Here is a 14,925-nt window from a genome sequence, read left to right on the forward strand (position 1 = left end):
ATAAAAAAAATCAAAAACCAAAAAGTGAGGAAATGGATCCAGTTTCGCCTTAAGGTGAAGATTCGACAAAGTCACACCACAAATTTCTGAAGAACTACGTAACGACTTGGGCTGAAAAATTGATCGATTGGTTAGCCGCTGGTAGTGACGAATCGATCAAACTTTCAGCGCGAACCGTCATTGGATCTATAGATTAGTGCTCTTGAAAACTTGAGTTGCGGCTTTCTCATATCTCACCCTCAATTAGTTTTAAAGCGTATTATACGACCACATAAAATAGGCCACCCGAAAAAAAAACCCAACCAAGTGTCCTGGCCGGGAACCAACAACCACTACTGACACCACCACCGCCATCATCAACATCGCCAGTAACGAGCGAGCATGACTTGTTTCCTTGTTTTAATTTTTTAAAACTGACTGGGGATGAAATATTTGTATGACACGAGTTCCGCTAACGTGATTTTTCACCTGCTGATTTTGTGTTTCTCCATTTTTTTTTCTTTTTTCAGTTTGTCGTGAGTGCAGCACCACCACCACCGGAGGCAACAGTAGTGGCAGGATATAAGAGGTGAGTTGTGCTGCATATAGGTATCCACACAGGGAAACGACGACGACAACATGGCGATGGGACTGGAACAGCAAGTGCATCGCCCAGGGTATGATGGAAAAGTTTATTTTAGTCGCAAACACATCAGTTAGAGCAAGTTTGGATAGTGTAGATGGCGGCGGGTAACCATCAACGAGAAAGAAGACGACTACCGCTCTCGCGAGCTGCAGAGTAGAGTTTTCAGCTTCAGCAGCTGCACAGTGGTTTTATTTCCATGAAATTGTCACAAAATTTACTGTCGCTCATATAGTCATAATTGTAATTTGAAGTGTGAAAAGCTTGACTGATCTTTGGTGGGTATTTTCAATAGCCGAATTAATAAATACATGTACCGTAATTCGTCAAAAAGGTCACAGTTTTTCTCAGTTCCGCGGTGTTTTTTTTATTTGGCCGGTGGAATCGTGGTACGGCTAGTTACGCCATCCAGTGAAGTTTTTATGATTCTATGTACTGTTTTTCATCGGAAGAAGCATGGAAAAGAAAGCATGACGTATTTTTTGGCTTCGAAGTGATCCACGATTTGGTCGATGAAAGTTCAACTAACCGGCTGTGTATAGTGGATTTTCCGTGATGATTTGCAAAAAAAAAAAAACTTGTGAAGCAGTGAACTATTCGGAAAGGTTTTGTGAGACTAAAATTCGTGGGTGAAATGGTGTTCCTAGTTATGGAAATCTTCATCACAACGCTACCACCAAAAAAAAGCAGAAAAGTGGCGATGGTGTGCCCGTTGCTGTATGAAAAAAAGACGTCGGACGTTTGATTATTTGGTGAGATCTTTCTAATTTCTTTGAGATGTCTTGATGTTGATAGTATGGTGCCTGTAAACGTTTCGTAATTCAATCACTTACAATATGTTTTTCGGTACAACCGGGGAAGGGATCAACATATTTTTATTTCGTTTCAGAGAGCGAGCAATGGCGCTTAAACCTAGGCTTTCGAGCCAGGGCATAAGGGGAAAATCCTATGCCCCATCCCAGGAAGAGGAGCCTAGAAGGAGTGACACTAACTTTCTTAGCAACGTCACTCCCAACGTTTTTGCTTATATTTCATATATCATACTATACAGAGCGGTTGGTACGAGATGTCCCCGTTCTATTAACTCAATATTCAATGACGCTGCACAGTAGGCCTGGCCGCTTCAATACTTGTAATGAATCTCTGATTCACTGCAAGCATTGATAATGACAAGAAAAATGATAGAAGTAGTCGATTCTATCATTTTCCAGGATTCTTCCAAGTGATGGCTGTGTATGTGTAGACTAGACTAGACTAGACTAGACTAGACATGTACCGTAATTCGTCAAAAATTTGATCATTTTACTACAAAATCATAGTGCCAAATCTTGAGTATGCTTGATAAGGTTTTCTGAGGAAGTCTCATATAAAATATTCGTCAGTACATTTGATAGACTTTCCTAGTCTTGAACACCCAGAGCCAAAATTGCAGATTTCAATCCTGCGCGTCTTGACTTGTGGCAAGGTGGAATTTCTGTCGACTTCCTGCAGATCCTTGCCGCCTCCGAAAATTGTCTCTGCTGTGAAGTCCTCGCTTGCTTGCAGATACGTTCCCATTCCTGCGTGTAGGAGTCCACTAAACAGGTGACCCGTAATTCATGGTTTTATGCTGGAAAACCAGAGCATTAGCGAAATGGAGTTCGTGTTTCTCTACACTGTGTTGTGAAGCCGGTGTTTGCTATTTTCAGCAAATATGAAATGGTAAACTCGCGTGTAATGCCTCGAGCTTGTGTGTTTATCAACAACGCAATCGTTGCTACACTCGTCTCTGAATTAACCACCAGAAATGTATGTGCTAGTACTATCGCAATTGGTGTATGTCTGAGGAACTTGAATTCAGGTTTTTGTTGACTTACTGGACAATCTGTGAGTATTATTAGGTACCTACGTATTCCTATCACGTGCACTGCGCTAAGGTATGATTTTGAATAAACGTGACTGACCGTTTCCCTGATCCTTGTTCAGCGATAAATATGTACTTACTAGCTTTTATAACTTAACGCAACAACGTTAACGATGAAATTGAATATAATAACATTATATTCTAAAAGCTTTATTTAACCCTTAACCCTGTTGTATTAAGAACAATACGTTAAAAAAGCTCGCCTGATCTACTCAAATCAACGTGGTGCTGGTAGCGGTGACCAATTTCTGGAAGATTAAGGAATTTTATTTACTCGTGCATTATTTTGCTCTGATTTTTTTTGTCAATGTCTATAAAACATTCATCAGAAATTATAGCTGAATTCTTTTGGAAATAACGAACTCTTTTGAGTATTAACCTATAGTTTTCTGGTTCCTGTATGTGTCCATTTATCTTCCAATACTGTTTGCTGGAGAAATTCCTCCAGAAATTTTTGAATTCCACAATTAATTCTTGTAAGAATTTCAGAAAATTAACCAGTACGAATTCCTGGATAAATTATGGGAAGAATACCTAGTGAAATTTCTGAAGAGATCTCATGAGGAAATCCTAGATAAATTTCCTAGTAATTCCTGGAGGAATTCTTGGATTAGACCCAGCAGGAATTCCTGGAGAATTTCCTTGAGCAATTTTTTGGGTGAATTCTTGGAGCAATCCCTAGGAGAATTCCGGAGAAATCTCTAGAGGAATTCTGGGAGGAATTTCTGGAGAAATTTCTGAAAAAAACCCCTTGAGAAATTCCAGGAGGATTTCCTGAAAGAACCCTTGGAGGAATTTCTGGAGGATTCCCTGGTGAAATCTCTGGGAATATCCCTCGAAAAAAATCGTGGAGAAATTCCTGAAGTAATTCCTGGAGTAATCTCTGGAGGAATGTCTAGCGGAATTGCTAGTGGAGTTTCTGGAGAAATTCTCGAAGGAATTCCTGACGGAATCCTTGGGGATATCCTTGAAGAAATTTGTGAAGAAATCCCTGGAGGAATCTCTGGAGGATCTCTGGTGGAATATCTGGAATCCCTGAAAAATCCTGAAGGAATTCCTGGAGAATGTTCTTGAACAATTTCTGAAGAAATCCTTAGAAAATTTCCTGGAAGAATCCTTGGAGAAACTTCTGGAGGATTTCCCGCAGGAATATTCAAAGAATTTCCTGAAGAGATTATTCATGGAGAAATCTCTGGAGGAATCCCTTAAGCAATTCCTGATGGAATCTCGGGAGAAATTCGTGGAGAAATACCTAAAGGAATTGCTGACATAATTTCTGAAAGATGTCCATCAGCAATTCCTGGAGAAATTCATGGGGGAGTTCCTGATAAAATTACTGGGGTTATTCCTGGAGAAAATCCTGGATAAAATCCTGGAGGAATACCTGGAGGAGTTACTAGAGGTATTTCTTTGGGAATTTCTGGAGGAATCTCTAAGAGAAATTCTCGGAAGAATTGCTGGATGAATTTCCAGAGAAACTCCGGGAGATTTCTATTTCTATTCTATTATTTTTCTATTTCTGAAAAAAATCCCTTGAGAAAATCCTGGAGGATTTTTTAGCGGAATTCCTGGAGGAATTCTTGTATAAATCCTCGAAGGAATGCCTGAAGGAATCTCTGGGGGAATCCTAGAAGAAGTTTGTTAGTCCCTGGGGGAATTCCTGAAAAGTGGAGAATTTCCTGGAAAAAAAGCTCCAGAAGAATTTCTGGAAAAATTCCCTGAGAATTTGTTGACATAATTTCTGAAGGATGTCCAGGAGCAAATCCTAAAGAAATTGCTGGAGGAATTCCTGAAGAAACTCTTGGGGTAATTCCTGAAGAATTTCCTGGAATAGTTCTTGGAGATATTCCTGGATAAAATCCTGGAGGAATTTCTGGAGGTTCTCCTTTGGGATTTGCTGGCGAAATCCTTGAAGGAATCTCTGGAGGAATTCCTTCAACAACTTCTGCATGGATTTCTGGGGGAATCTATAGAGGAGCTCTGGGAGAAATTTCTGAAAAAAATCCCCTGAGAAATTCACGGAGGGATTTCAAGAGAAATCTCTGGAGGAATTCCTGGAGAAATCCCTGGAAAAATCCCTGAAAAAGTTCCTGGACGAGTTTTAAACGGAATTCCTGGAGAAATATCTGTAGCGATTCTTGGAAGGAAAACTGGAAGATTTCTTGGTTGAATTTCTGGAAAAATTCCAGAAGGTATTCCAAGAAAAAAATCTGGAAGAATTTCTGAAGCAATCCCTGAAGGATTTCCTGGAAGAACATCGGAAGGATTTCCTGGATTAATATCCCAGAATGAATTCCCGGTGAAATTCAAAAAGAAACCCATGGAAGAACACCGGAAGTATTTTTTGGAGGAATCCAGCAAGAATTTCTTGAAAATAAAAGAACCCGAAGGTCTTCTAAGTTAACCCTGAATAAACACCTGAGACAATCTCAGAAGAAATAACTGGAGAAATCTCAGCAGGAGCTCCTGGAGAAATCAATGAAAAACCTCTTAGATGAACCTTAGAAAGAATCCTGGTATTGCTAGGGTAATCTCTGAATATATCGCAGAAGGAGTCCTACAAGGAATCTCAGATGAAAACTTTTGAGGAAACCTGAGAGAATTTATTTCTGAGATTTCTACAGAAGTTTTTTTAGCATTCTCTTTCGTTACCGTTTCGGATACTTAACCCTAGGACCCAACTCCGAGCGAATCGTAGGTAATTCGGGAATTGAGCGAAGAAATAGATGTATAGTCCTATTCGTCGTGAATTGTTACGGACTGTTGATTTTATCGACACTGATTTTTCATTTGGGCCTAACTGACATTTTCGAGTTCTCTTCATCGATCCTCTCTTTGTGTTATCACAGAATGTGTATTGAGTTTTCCAAAGATTTTTTGGTTGAAATGCGAAGAAGACGACTACATGTTGCTATAGAAACAAAAAGAATTATGATTTTGTTTGTTTTGATCTAGTAATTAGTGAAAGAGAGAGCCGACGAAGAGAAATCGATCAAGTCTATTAGGCCCTTATGAAAAATCAGTGTGGTTATGCAATATTTTCAATTATATACCCTTGGGAAGGAAAATCAATTACATACTGTGCTGCCGTAATTCGGCAAAGTGACGTAAGCGCCATTCTGAATGTCGATATTTTTTGGTATATTATATTTAATATCTGGTGTAAAAATATCACTGTGTTATGTCTGCTGCACTGTTTGCTGTTCAGAAGGAATTTCTCAGCCTATCTTGATGCATGGAAAATTCCTTGCCTGAATCGCTCAAGAAACCGGTTTTTCTTCGATCGCAGTACGCAGTAGCGAAGAAATGAAAGTTCAAATGGCAGTCACCGAAGAAAGTTTCTGCAAGGAATCACTCAAGAAGTTTCTTGTGCGATTCCTTTAGAACTCGAAACTGCGCTTTAGAATGCAAGATCTAGTCGTAATCTATTATCTATGGAAAGAAACTTAGAGGATTAACCAAAGATTTCTGCATAATAACCAAAAAATGAGCCAAAACTATCAATGTCGCTTACGTCACTTTGCAGAATTACGGCAGTGTGGTAGAGCAAACCTGGAATGATGAAATGGTTAATAAATATTAATTTAATAGAATACTTACCTGTGATTTATTCTTTTGAACTTCCTAGAAGTAAATAAACTTTTCCCGACTGAGAAGAAAATTAATGTCGTTTTCGTTTTTGACTCAGTTCCAACCTGGGTTGGAACTGGATGAGATCACAGTTTCAACCCCAACCCGACTTCGGTTTCGCTTGTACTAAAATTTGTGTGAGTTTGTTTGACGTTTGTTTGTTTACACATTTTCCGCCAATCCAGTTCCTACCCAGGTTCAAAAACGAATTCGACATAAGTTTTGATTGATGCTACAAAAAACAAGCGAATCTGACATACTGCGATGCATTTGTATTAGTGATTCCTAGATGGGCAGGTGTGATCATTTTCGTCAACACGAAGCGTTTGCTATAAAAACGCATAGATAAAGTCCTAAGATAAAAAGGGGTAAAAGACTATTCGTATCATGAAGCAGACGTTAGACACGTGTGTATTGGTGTAAGTTGGTGAAGATGAGATTGGCACTGATGTTAGTGAATGAGGTGAATACATAATATAAAGATGTGACCGTGTAAGTGAAGATGCGTGATAAAGCTGTGTATTGGTGAAAGCTAGGGGTTCTGACGGGCAGGACGCTGGATGGTCGATTATTCTTTCGACGAACTTTGTGGCGTACGGACGCGAGTTATTTATTCTAGATTTTTTAATTTCAAAATGGCGGGTCAGTTAAAGCAGAAGTTGCATCAGCCGAGAAGAAAAAGTCACCACACAAGCTACGCCTGCAAACCGCTCGTTTAAATAAAAGAAGAAATTATAATGTACATAACTCATGGCATACACATAAACTCAAGAAAACTGGATTGGGACGAGTAGGTGTTGGATCATCGGAAGGAATTGTATAAGGGAGTGGCCAAGGAGTGGAAAAGAAGGCGAAAGAATGCGGAGGAATTATAGGAAGAGTGATTGGTCATGAGTTGGAAAACGCTGGTATTTTAAACTGAAGAGTTTTGAAGCGAGAGAGTGAATCCCCTTTGAGTAATACCACTTTTTCGAGAATTCCTCCAGGAGTTCCTTCCTTCTGAGATTTTTTCAAGAGCTCTTTCTGATACCATTCCAGGAGTTTCTTCTGAAATTCCTTAAGAATCTCCTTCTGGGATCCCTCGAGGAGCCTATTCTGGATTTCTACAATTCCTTCAGTAGCTCAGTCTGGAATTCAACCAAAATTTTTTTTACTGCGATCAGCCAGGATTTCTTCATACGTTTTTCTTCAGGTTTCCTCCAATTCCATAAAGAGTTTCTTCTGAAAATTTTCCAGTACTTTAAGAGTAATGCCAGATCCTCCAGGAATTCCTTCTGAAAAATTTACAGATTGTTCTGGAATTCTTCCGGAGGTTCGTTCTGGAATTTTTTAAAGAAAATTTTCCAGAAGTTTCAAAACAAGCTTCTTTAGGAGTTTTTGTGAAATGTATTCTGGAATTACTCCAAAAGTTGCGTGTGGAATTCTTCTATGACTAAAATTTCGACAGGATTTCTTTGAGGAACTTCTCCAACATTTCATAAAAATATCCTCCTACACTTTTGCAAGGAATCCCTCTGGAAGTTCCTTTTGAGTTTCCTCCATTGATCTACAGGCATACTCTCTGGGAATTTATTCTCGGAATTCCAGAAAAAAAGAAGAATCTTTGAAGAAACTTCCAAAGAAATTCTAGAGAAATGAAACTTCTAGAAACTTCTAGAGGAATCTCAGAAGGAACTCTTGGAAGAATCTCAGAAGAAATTTCTGGAAAAAAAATTGAAAGGAACTCTTGGATAAATTTCGAAACGACTTTCTCGAGGAGTCTCCGAAGGAGTCCTAAGAGAATTCTTGGATGGAATCTCTGAAGGAATCTCTTGAAACCCAGATGGAATCACATTCAGAATTGCAGAAGAAACTCCTGCAAGAACACCAGCTGGAAACTGAAAAGGAATCCTAAATTCTACTCAGGACACTGCATGAAATTCTCTCCTTCTCTTTCATTCTTACAGAAATTTTGTAAACAACAAAGCCAAGAAACGCCAAAACCCCATGCAAAATCAAAACAATTCAGTGTTTTGTTGCTTTATCAAGAGTACGGATATAGTCATCCACAAAACGTACGAATCTTAAAATGCTGCCCAATGTTTATTACGAGTGCGCAAACAATGAACGGTATTTGCAGCACTGTGTATTGCTTGGATGATGTAAAATGTGCTTTCGATATTTGCAGTTGTAGCAGTTGTTACGGCCATCACCGGCCATCGACCATCACCTTCATATACTTATGCCCTCCAACTCCAGCAGACCTCATAAGGGGCTGTCCATAAACCACGTGGTCATTTTTTGGAACTTCTCAACCCCGCCCCACCCCCCCCCCCCCCCCGCGTGGTCATTAGACCATACAAAATTTTTTTTTCGTCCATACAAAAACTCATTGGCCGAACACCCCCCCCCCCCCTCCCTCATGACCACGTGGTTTATGGACAGCACCTAAGGGACCCTATTGAGTTCTTCCTCGTCCGGCAGAACTGCCTCGAAATTTTCACATATCCAATTACTGCGATTCGGTTGTTTCAGTCGCTCTGATCGTCGGTACCATATATTGAAGAGCATCCTTAAATAATTTAAGTTAAATTACATCATGCTTTGAGATGCCTGGAGTGTTCAGAAAAGTAGACGACCCCTACTAGAATTGGGCGGTCTTATACAAAAAGTATGACCCAGTGGTGAGGAGCTGTTACGTCCACTGCTCTGCCGTGTGCAGCATAATTGTCCCATGTTCTATGGGAATCCCCATTAGCATGGGACAACTATGCTGCACACGGCAGTGCTGTACTTAATCGATGGTGCCGCTTTTTAAACAGCATCTTCCCCTCTTGGACCACTGTACAACCGGTGAGCAATGCAACGATTTACGATGCATTCGAGTACCGACCACACCGTGTCGTACCGTACCGTATGGGGTTCTGCAAAAATGGCAAGGGGTTTGCTAAAAGGCGTGTTTTGTACTCGTTAGAACCACCACCACGCGATGTAGGGTAAAAGGGTATAATGCGCCCCACCGGGGCAAAACGCCCCTCTTCATTTTCTAGAGATTCAAGCGCTTTTCACATGCGTGATCGATAAGAAATCTTAAATATTGAAGAATTATTGCCATCAAGCTGGTCCGTTAGTGGATTGGTACAAAAAAGCAATAAAAATATCAAAAAGTCTGAAATCGAGGCTTTTGGCGTAATATTTTACCTCTTGTGAGCTGACGTCATTGTCGAACGAAGCTAGTTCTGTTCGCTTGTGTTACTTTGCAACTTTTATGCAGTTAAACACTTGTTGAAAGACCCTTCTAGGATAAGCATGTGGTGGAATTATCCTCTGGGACAGTTTTATCACGGGGCTGGACGTTTTTCTTTTGATGGGGCGTATTGCCCCGTTTGTTTTGAAAAGGCAAATTTTGGAACGTTTTCGAAAAACGTTTCAAAGCTTCCATAGCCACCTCTCCAAAGGCAAAGTTCGCATGCAACACTTCACTAACTTTAGTAACAAAGATTTGCAGTGAACAATAGATGGAATAAGGCGCCAGTTTCAGATATATTGCCATTTCTGCTTAGGGGGGCATATTATACCTGTTTACCCTAGGTAGTGACCGGAAATTTTGTGGCACGTTTCTGCGGTGGTGGGTTGGTACGACATGAACGCTCGTAGCATTTTTTTTTTATTATTATTTCGTTGGGTTCATTGCGGAACGAGAAGTTTCAGTTCTCGGTTCGACCCGCGTCGTATCTACAGCTAATCCGAAACAAGGTTGCTCAGGGGAAATGCATTACTTCCAGTAGGGTGGTTGGAGGGGTCCGACGAACGATGAGCATCATTGGAGAACGAGAGGGCGTGTCGTTTTCTGATCACGTTTTAGGGAATCTTTGAGGTATGGCTGTAGGTGTGCTTCAAGTTTACAAGGGTATTTAAATTATGCACTTTATAATCTCTACATTAAAACCTTCATCCTTGCTCAACTCATTCATCCTTGAGATTGTAATCCTTGTTATTCCAATAACACTACAATATCAAAACAAAACTGTTTCTCTTTTGGTGAAGTATGTATTAGCAATTGAAGGCTACAAGAACAACACATTATTTGTAGCAATTGTTAACAACTTCATTGTAAGCAATCATATGCATGGTTGATTGTTGACACGGCGGCGATTGTTCGGTCGATTGGCATTGCATATCGTACTCAATCTTATGGTTCCCTCCACCCGTGACAATCGTGACATTCGCCTTTATTGGTCTCGTTTCAGTTCAGTCTCGGTCAGTTCACTTTGCCCTGAATCGCAGAAATTAATTCCAGACACAAAGGCGAAACACTGCCACCGGATGATTGACTCGAGCTGGATTGATTGAGCTCGGTTGGACTTTTATTCGGTTTTCCACTACTGGCGGGAAAATACGATTCTCTGTATTGCGCTGTCAATGACCACGAGGACGAGATCCTATCAGCAGCAGAAACCAATATATATCCACTTTCATCGGACGTTGGAGATGGATTAGAACTTTTTAGTGGGGTCTGAAAGAGAAAATCCATTCCATGCTGTTCGATGCTGTGTTTCATTGGAATGACGAATCAGGAGAAAATGTGCGACAACGACCGGCGGCAATTTATTACTTCAGTCGTCTAGTGGTGGCCATTTGATGTGTTATAATCAGTTGACTTTTGTTGAGGTAGCAAGTTCTATTGCAGCTATTATACAATACCACTTGTGGCCTCGAAGATGAAGAAGAGTGTCATTTTATTTTCTACGGTTTTCTATAGTAATGGATTTATATATATAGTCATGGTCTCCCATGCCTACGATCTCCATACCATTCGGGTATTAATTGAAGTGCTGTTTTCACCTTTCGATAACCTCACGTCTGGCCGTCGAGAGGCCCTCATCCACATCGCTGCATATTACGGCTCGTGGCCCGAAGCCATTGCGGATTACTTTGAGCTTACAGCAGTTCCATTTCTTCGCACTGTGCTTTTTCCAGGTGGCGATTTTTCTCCCAAAAGAGGCAGGTCTGCTTTTTCCGGTTCTGTTTGTAAAGTTGCACCTTCTGTCGAGTTCCTTGCTGCAGCATTACTGCCCGTGCTACGCGTTCTTCGCATCCCAAATCGCTCCGCACTCCTCGTCGAACCATTCGTTTCGTTGACTCCTTTCCACATATCCGATGGAACTGTCGGCTGCGTCGTTGATGGCTGCTTTTACCATTTTCCAGCAGCACTTTAGAAGGCCACATCGAGCTCGTCCTCGCCAGGCAACGCTACTTCGAGATTCTGCATTTACGCTGAGGCGACATCTGGTTGCTTCAGTAGTATCGGGGTGGTCGCCGGTACCGTACGCTGTTGATTGCGGTAAGTTTTGGGCGTAGTTTGATCATCACCAGGTGGTGATCGGAGTCGATGTTAGCGTCACAATAATGTCGGAGAAGTGTCTTCCGTCAATCAGATCGTGGTTGATTTGCGATTCCGTCTTCTGCGTTGTAACGGTAAGAAAGACTGTGTTGAAAAAAGGTGCTGCTGCAACGATCGTGTTTGATGTTGTTTACGCTGCATGTACCTTGGGCAAACGTTGAGACCGAGTGGATGGTCGTTGTCACAATAATCACACTTTGGCAGCGTTTATGCACATCATCTCACCTTTTTGTCAGGCCGAATCTGTCCAGTCTAGTATCTGGATTGTACATAGAGAAATATTATTGAAGCGATTACAAGCTTGCGTGATCTCCTCACAAGGCGGTTCGTCGGAGATCTTCCTCGTGTTCTCGGCCTGTTGGCTTGGAAGGTGAACGAGCATGGTACTTAAGCGTGAAAAGCTTATATGTCTCAACCACATTTGCCTGTTTCCAATCACCTACGGTGACCAAAAGCTTACATGTACCAACCATGTCAATAGCAATAACGGATGGAAATCGTTTCGTATAAAAACAGCTTTTGCAGTTAATTAAAACTAATGAACGAGACGAAAGAGAGAAGCAGTCTTGCGAATAATCGCGACCATCGCGAGACAATCACTTGAACCGCTTTCGGGAGTCACCCTTCCCAAGGTGATACGAACCAGTTAGCATGTCACGCCTGGAATTCTTCATTACACCAACAAAGCTAGCCATGAAAATGTTTGACATTTCTCAGGTCATTTTGACAGACCACACACATGCGCGAAAAAGACAGATCATATATTCTACTTTATCGATCCTTTTGCCGTCCTTTTCAAACTCATTTTACATCTGTCAAAATGACCTGAGATCTGTCAGTCATTTTGAGGTTAGGTTCGTTGGTGTAATGAAGAATGGCAAACATGTTGTGGTTTCCACCCTTCGCAGCTTTGCAGCGATAGCAGTTGCTGAGTATGCTTTAGGCGGGTTGCGAGATTATCAATCTCTCTGAGTAACGATGCATAACGGGCAAAGTGAGAGCGTTTGCCGTAGCCAGGGCGAACTGCGTGGTGCGCTCAATGTGTGCGTTTAAACTGAGCTATGCAAAACGAATAGGATTTATGACGTAGTACCGTGCTTGCGATAATACACATGCATAGTTTTACATGCTGTTGCGCGTGCATCTGCTTGAGGCGACGGAGAGAGTCATGACACTCACATGAACCGTATCAAAGTCAGGATGATTGTAGCAAAACAAGGGTGACCGGGTGACTTTGATGGGATTCTGTCTTTTCTGGTGTTAGCGATTGTAGAGAGAGCGAATCAGAAACCGCAGAGACAGGGTGATACAAGTTTGGTGTTTATCAGCTTTTTTGTGACTTGTACGCAGATGCTTCGCGACACTGGAGGAAAGGCAGCAACGATAGGTAACTTTATTAAGGGGTTGTGGGAGTAAAGTGGTCAATTTAAGCATTTTGGTAGTTTCCAGTGGAAATACGGCAAAATCCATCTGCTTAACCAAGCCACATGGAAACTATTATGTATTTTTGGCAGTTTTGTTCTCTTCGTGCTAGGTTTTTTTTTAAACCAGTTGGCCTCAAATCATTCCCAGCCAAGCTGATTTACATGAACCAATCTTCAAGCAATTTAACCGACAAAAACTCAATGACAAAAAGAACAAACCTGACGATAATACTCTTAGTTACTCTATCAAATTTTATGCTAAACATTTATTCTGTATTTTAAAAACCTTCAATGAAAACTTTAAAACGTACTCACATTATCAATTGTAAACATAGTGTAATCAAACAAGCACTGGTTTTGAAGAAAATCATATATTGTTAATATAAAGTATATTTTTATAACTCTTTACAGTCAGGTTATTTCGAAATCAAAATAAACTTAGGCGTTGATTCCAGACAACTACTGATAGAGGCCAACCCGAATGTACCTATATTGCATTGATTTAAATGGCTTCGGATATCGGCTTTCATCATCTACTCAGTAGTGAATTTTGTTCCACTGCTCCATTGCTGGTTACCCGAGCAAAGGCGAATAACAAAATAATAACAAGTTCTGTTACCTGGTTATCATTCGTTTGATAATTGAGTTTGTTATCATTTAGGTTGAATTAAGAGCCAGCATAACAAAAATGATAACTTTAATTTACTCCAAGAATACCAGAATGATAAGAAGTTATCAATGAGTTCAAGTTGATAACTAATAGTGTTACATTTTGTTATCAACATAAAAAAATATAGCTGATTGATAACAGGTTTTCTTATCATAAAGTTATCAATCAGAGTTGTTTTACTGACCAAAATAGTAACAATCTACTTTGCCGAAATAGTAAGCAGTTGAAAGTTTCTTATAATTATAATTCATGTTTTCAACAATTGCGCACAGTGGGTCTCGAACCCTGATCGAGTGATTACCGGGCGCAGCCGATACCCCTATTAGTATATGGTTTTGTCATTTTGTTTAATTTATCATTCATATCATCATTACCTCTCTCACTCAGTGAGAGAGAAAGTATTTGAAGGCTACGCTTTCGTACTGCAGTCACATTGAAGATGGAAAGTGGAACCTATTTTAAGATTCGAAGTTCACCAGTTCAGTTTGTTGAAAACTTTGAAATGTGCGTTTGAAAACTGACAACATATTTTGCTATCATTTAGTATTTTTATGTTATCGCAATAAACCAAAATTATTTATAACTAACTTTGTTATCATTCAATTATCATTAATTGGAAAAGATGATAACAAGAATAACAAATGTAACACCGATAACATAGTTTATTTTCAAAGTGATATCACTTAATTATCCGCCTTTGCTCGGGTATGCTCCTCGGAACGTACAACGTGAAAAACAATTTACCCGTTTGCTGAATTCAGCTCCTCGATTTGAGTTCGACAAGCGATAACTATCTTCGACCTGGAGAACTTTGACCTATCTGAACAGATGTACAGGGGATACTCAAAATAACTGGGACAGGTAAAATTTTCACTTTTCAAAAAATGTTCAACTCGCTGTAACTTTTCGAGAAGGGCATCAAATATTCCCAAATTTTTCACTGTAAATTCATCAACTAGTTGTGTATCAGTGGTCAAAATTTGGAAAAGATCGGGCTTTTCTACACGAAGTTAATAAAGGTTCTAGAAAAAGGTATAATTATTCGATAGCCAACATTGAGCTGTTATATCTCCGGATTCAATGAACCGAATGCAATAAAATTTTGATCATTTATGACTTATATAATGAGCTATTTAAAACATTTGATCAAAGTTAAAATTCTTTACACGAAAGGAAATTATAACGATTAGATAATTTTTCTAATATAACACCAATTTATCCAAAACTTCATCATCGTTTCAAAATTCGAGATAGTAATTATAGTTCACTCAAATTCCCTCTAATTGACTTGAA

At 40.0% G+C, this 14,925-nt stretch overlaps 1 long non-coding RNA gene across 2 annotated transcripts in view; it reads left to right on the plus strand.

Annotated features, from left to right (window-relative positions):
• The window catches only part of LOC134284024 (uncharacterized), a 1,044,900-nt gene that overhangs the window by 378,779 nt on the left and 651,196 nt on the right, over positions 1–14,925 (plus strand). For both annotated transcript variants that reach the window (XR_009995578.1, XR_009995577.1), the window contains exon 2: positions 510–568. This is a non-coding gene — a long non-coding RNA (uncharacterized LOC134284024). The remainder of the gene's footprint in view (positions 1–509; positions 569–14,925) is intronic.

Source organism: Aedes albopictus, chromosome 3 (assembly GCF_035046485.1).
Source record: "Aedes albopictus strain Foshan chromosome 3, AalbF5, whole genome shotgun sequence".
Taxonomy (NCBI): Eukaryota; Metazoa; Arthropoda; class Insecta; order Diptera; family Culicidae; genus Aedes; species Aedes albopictus.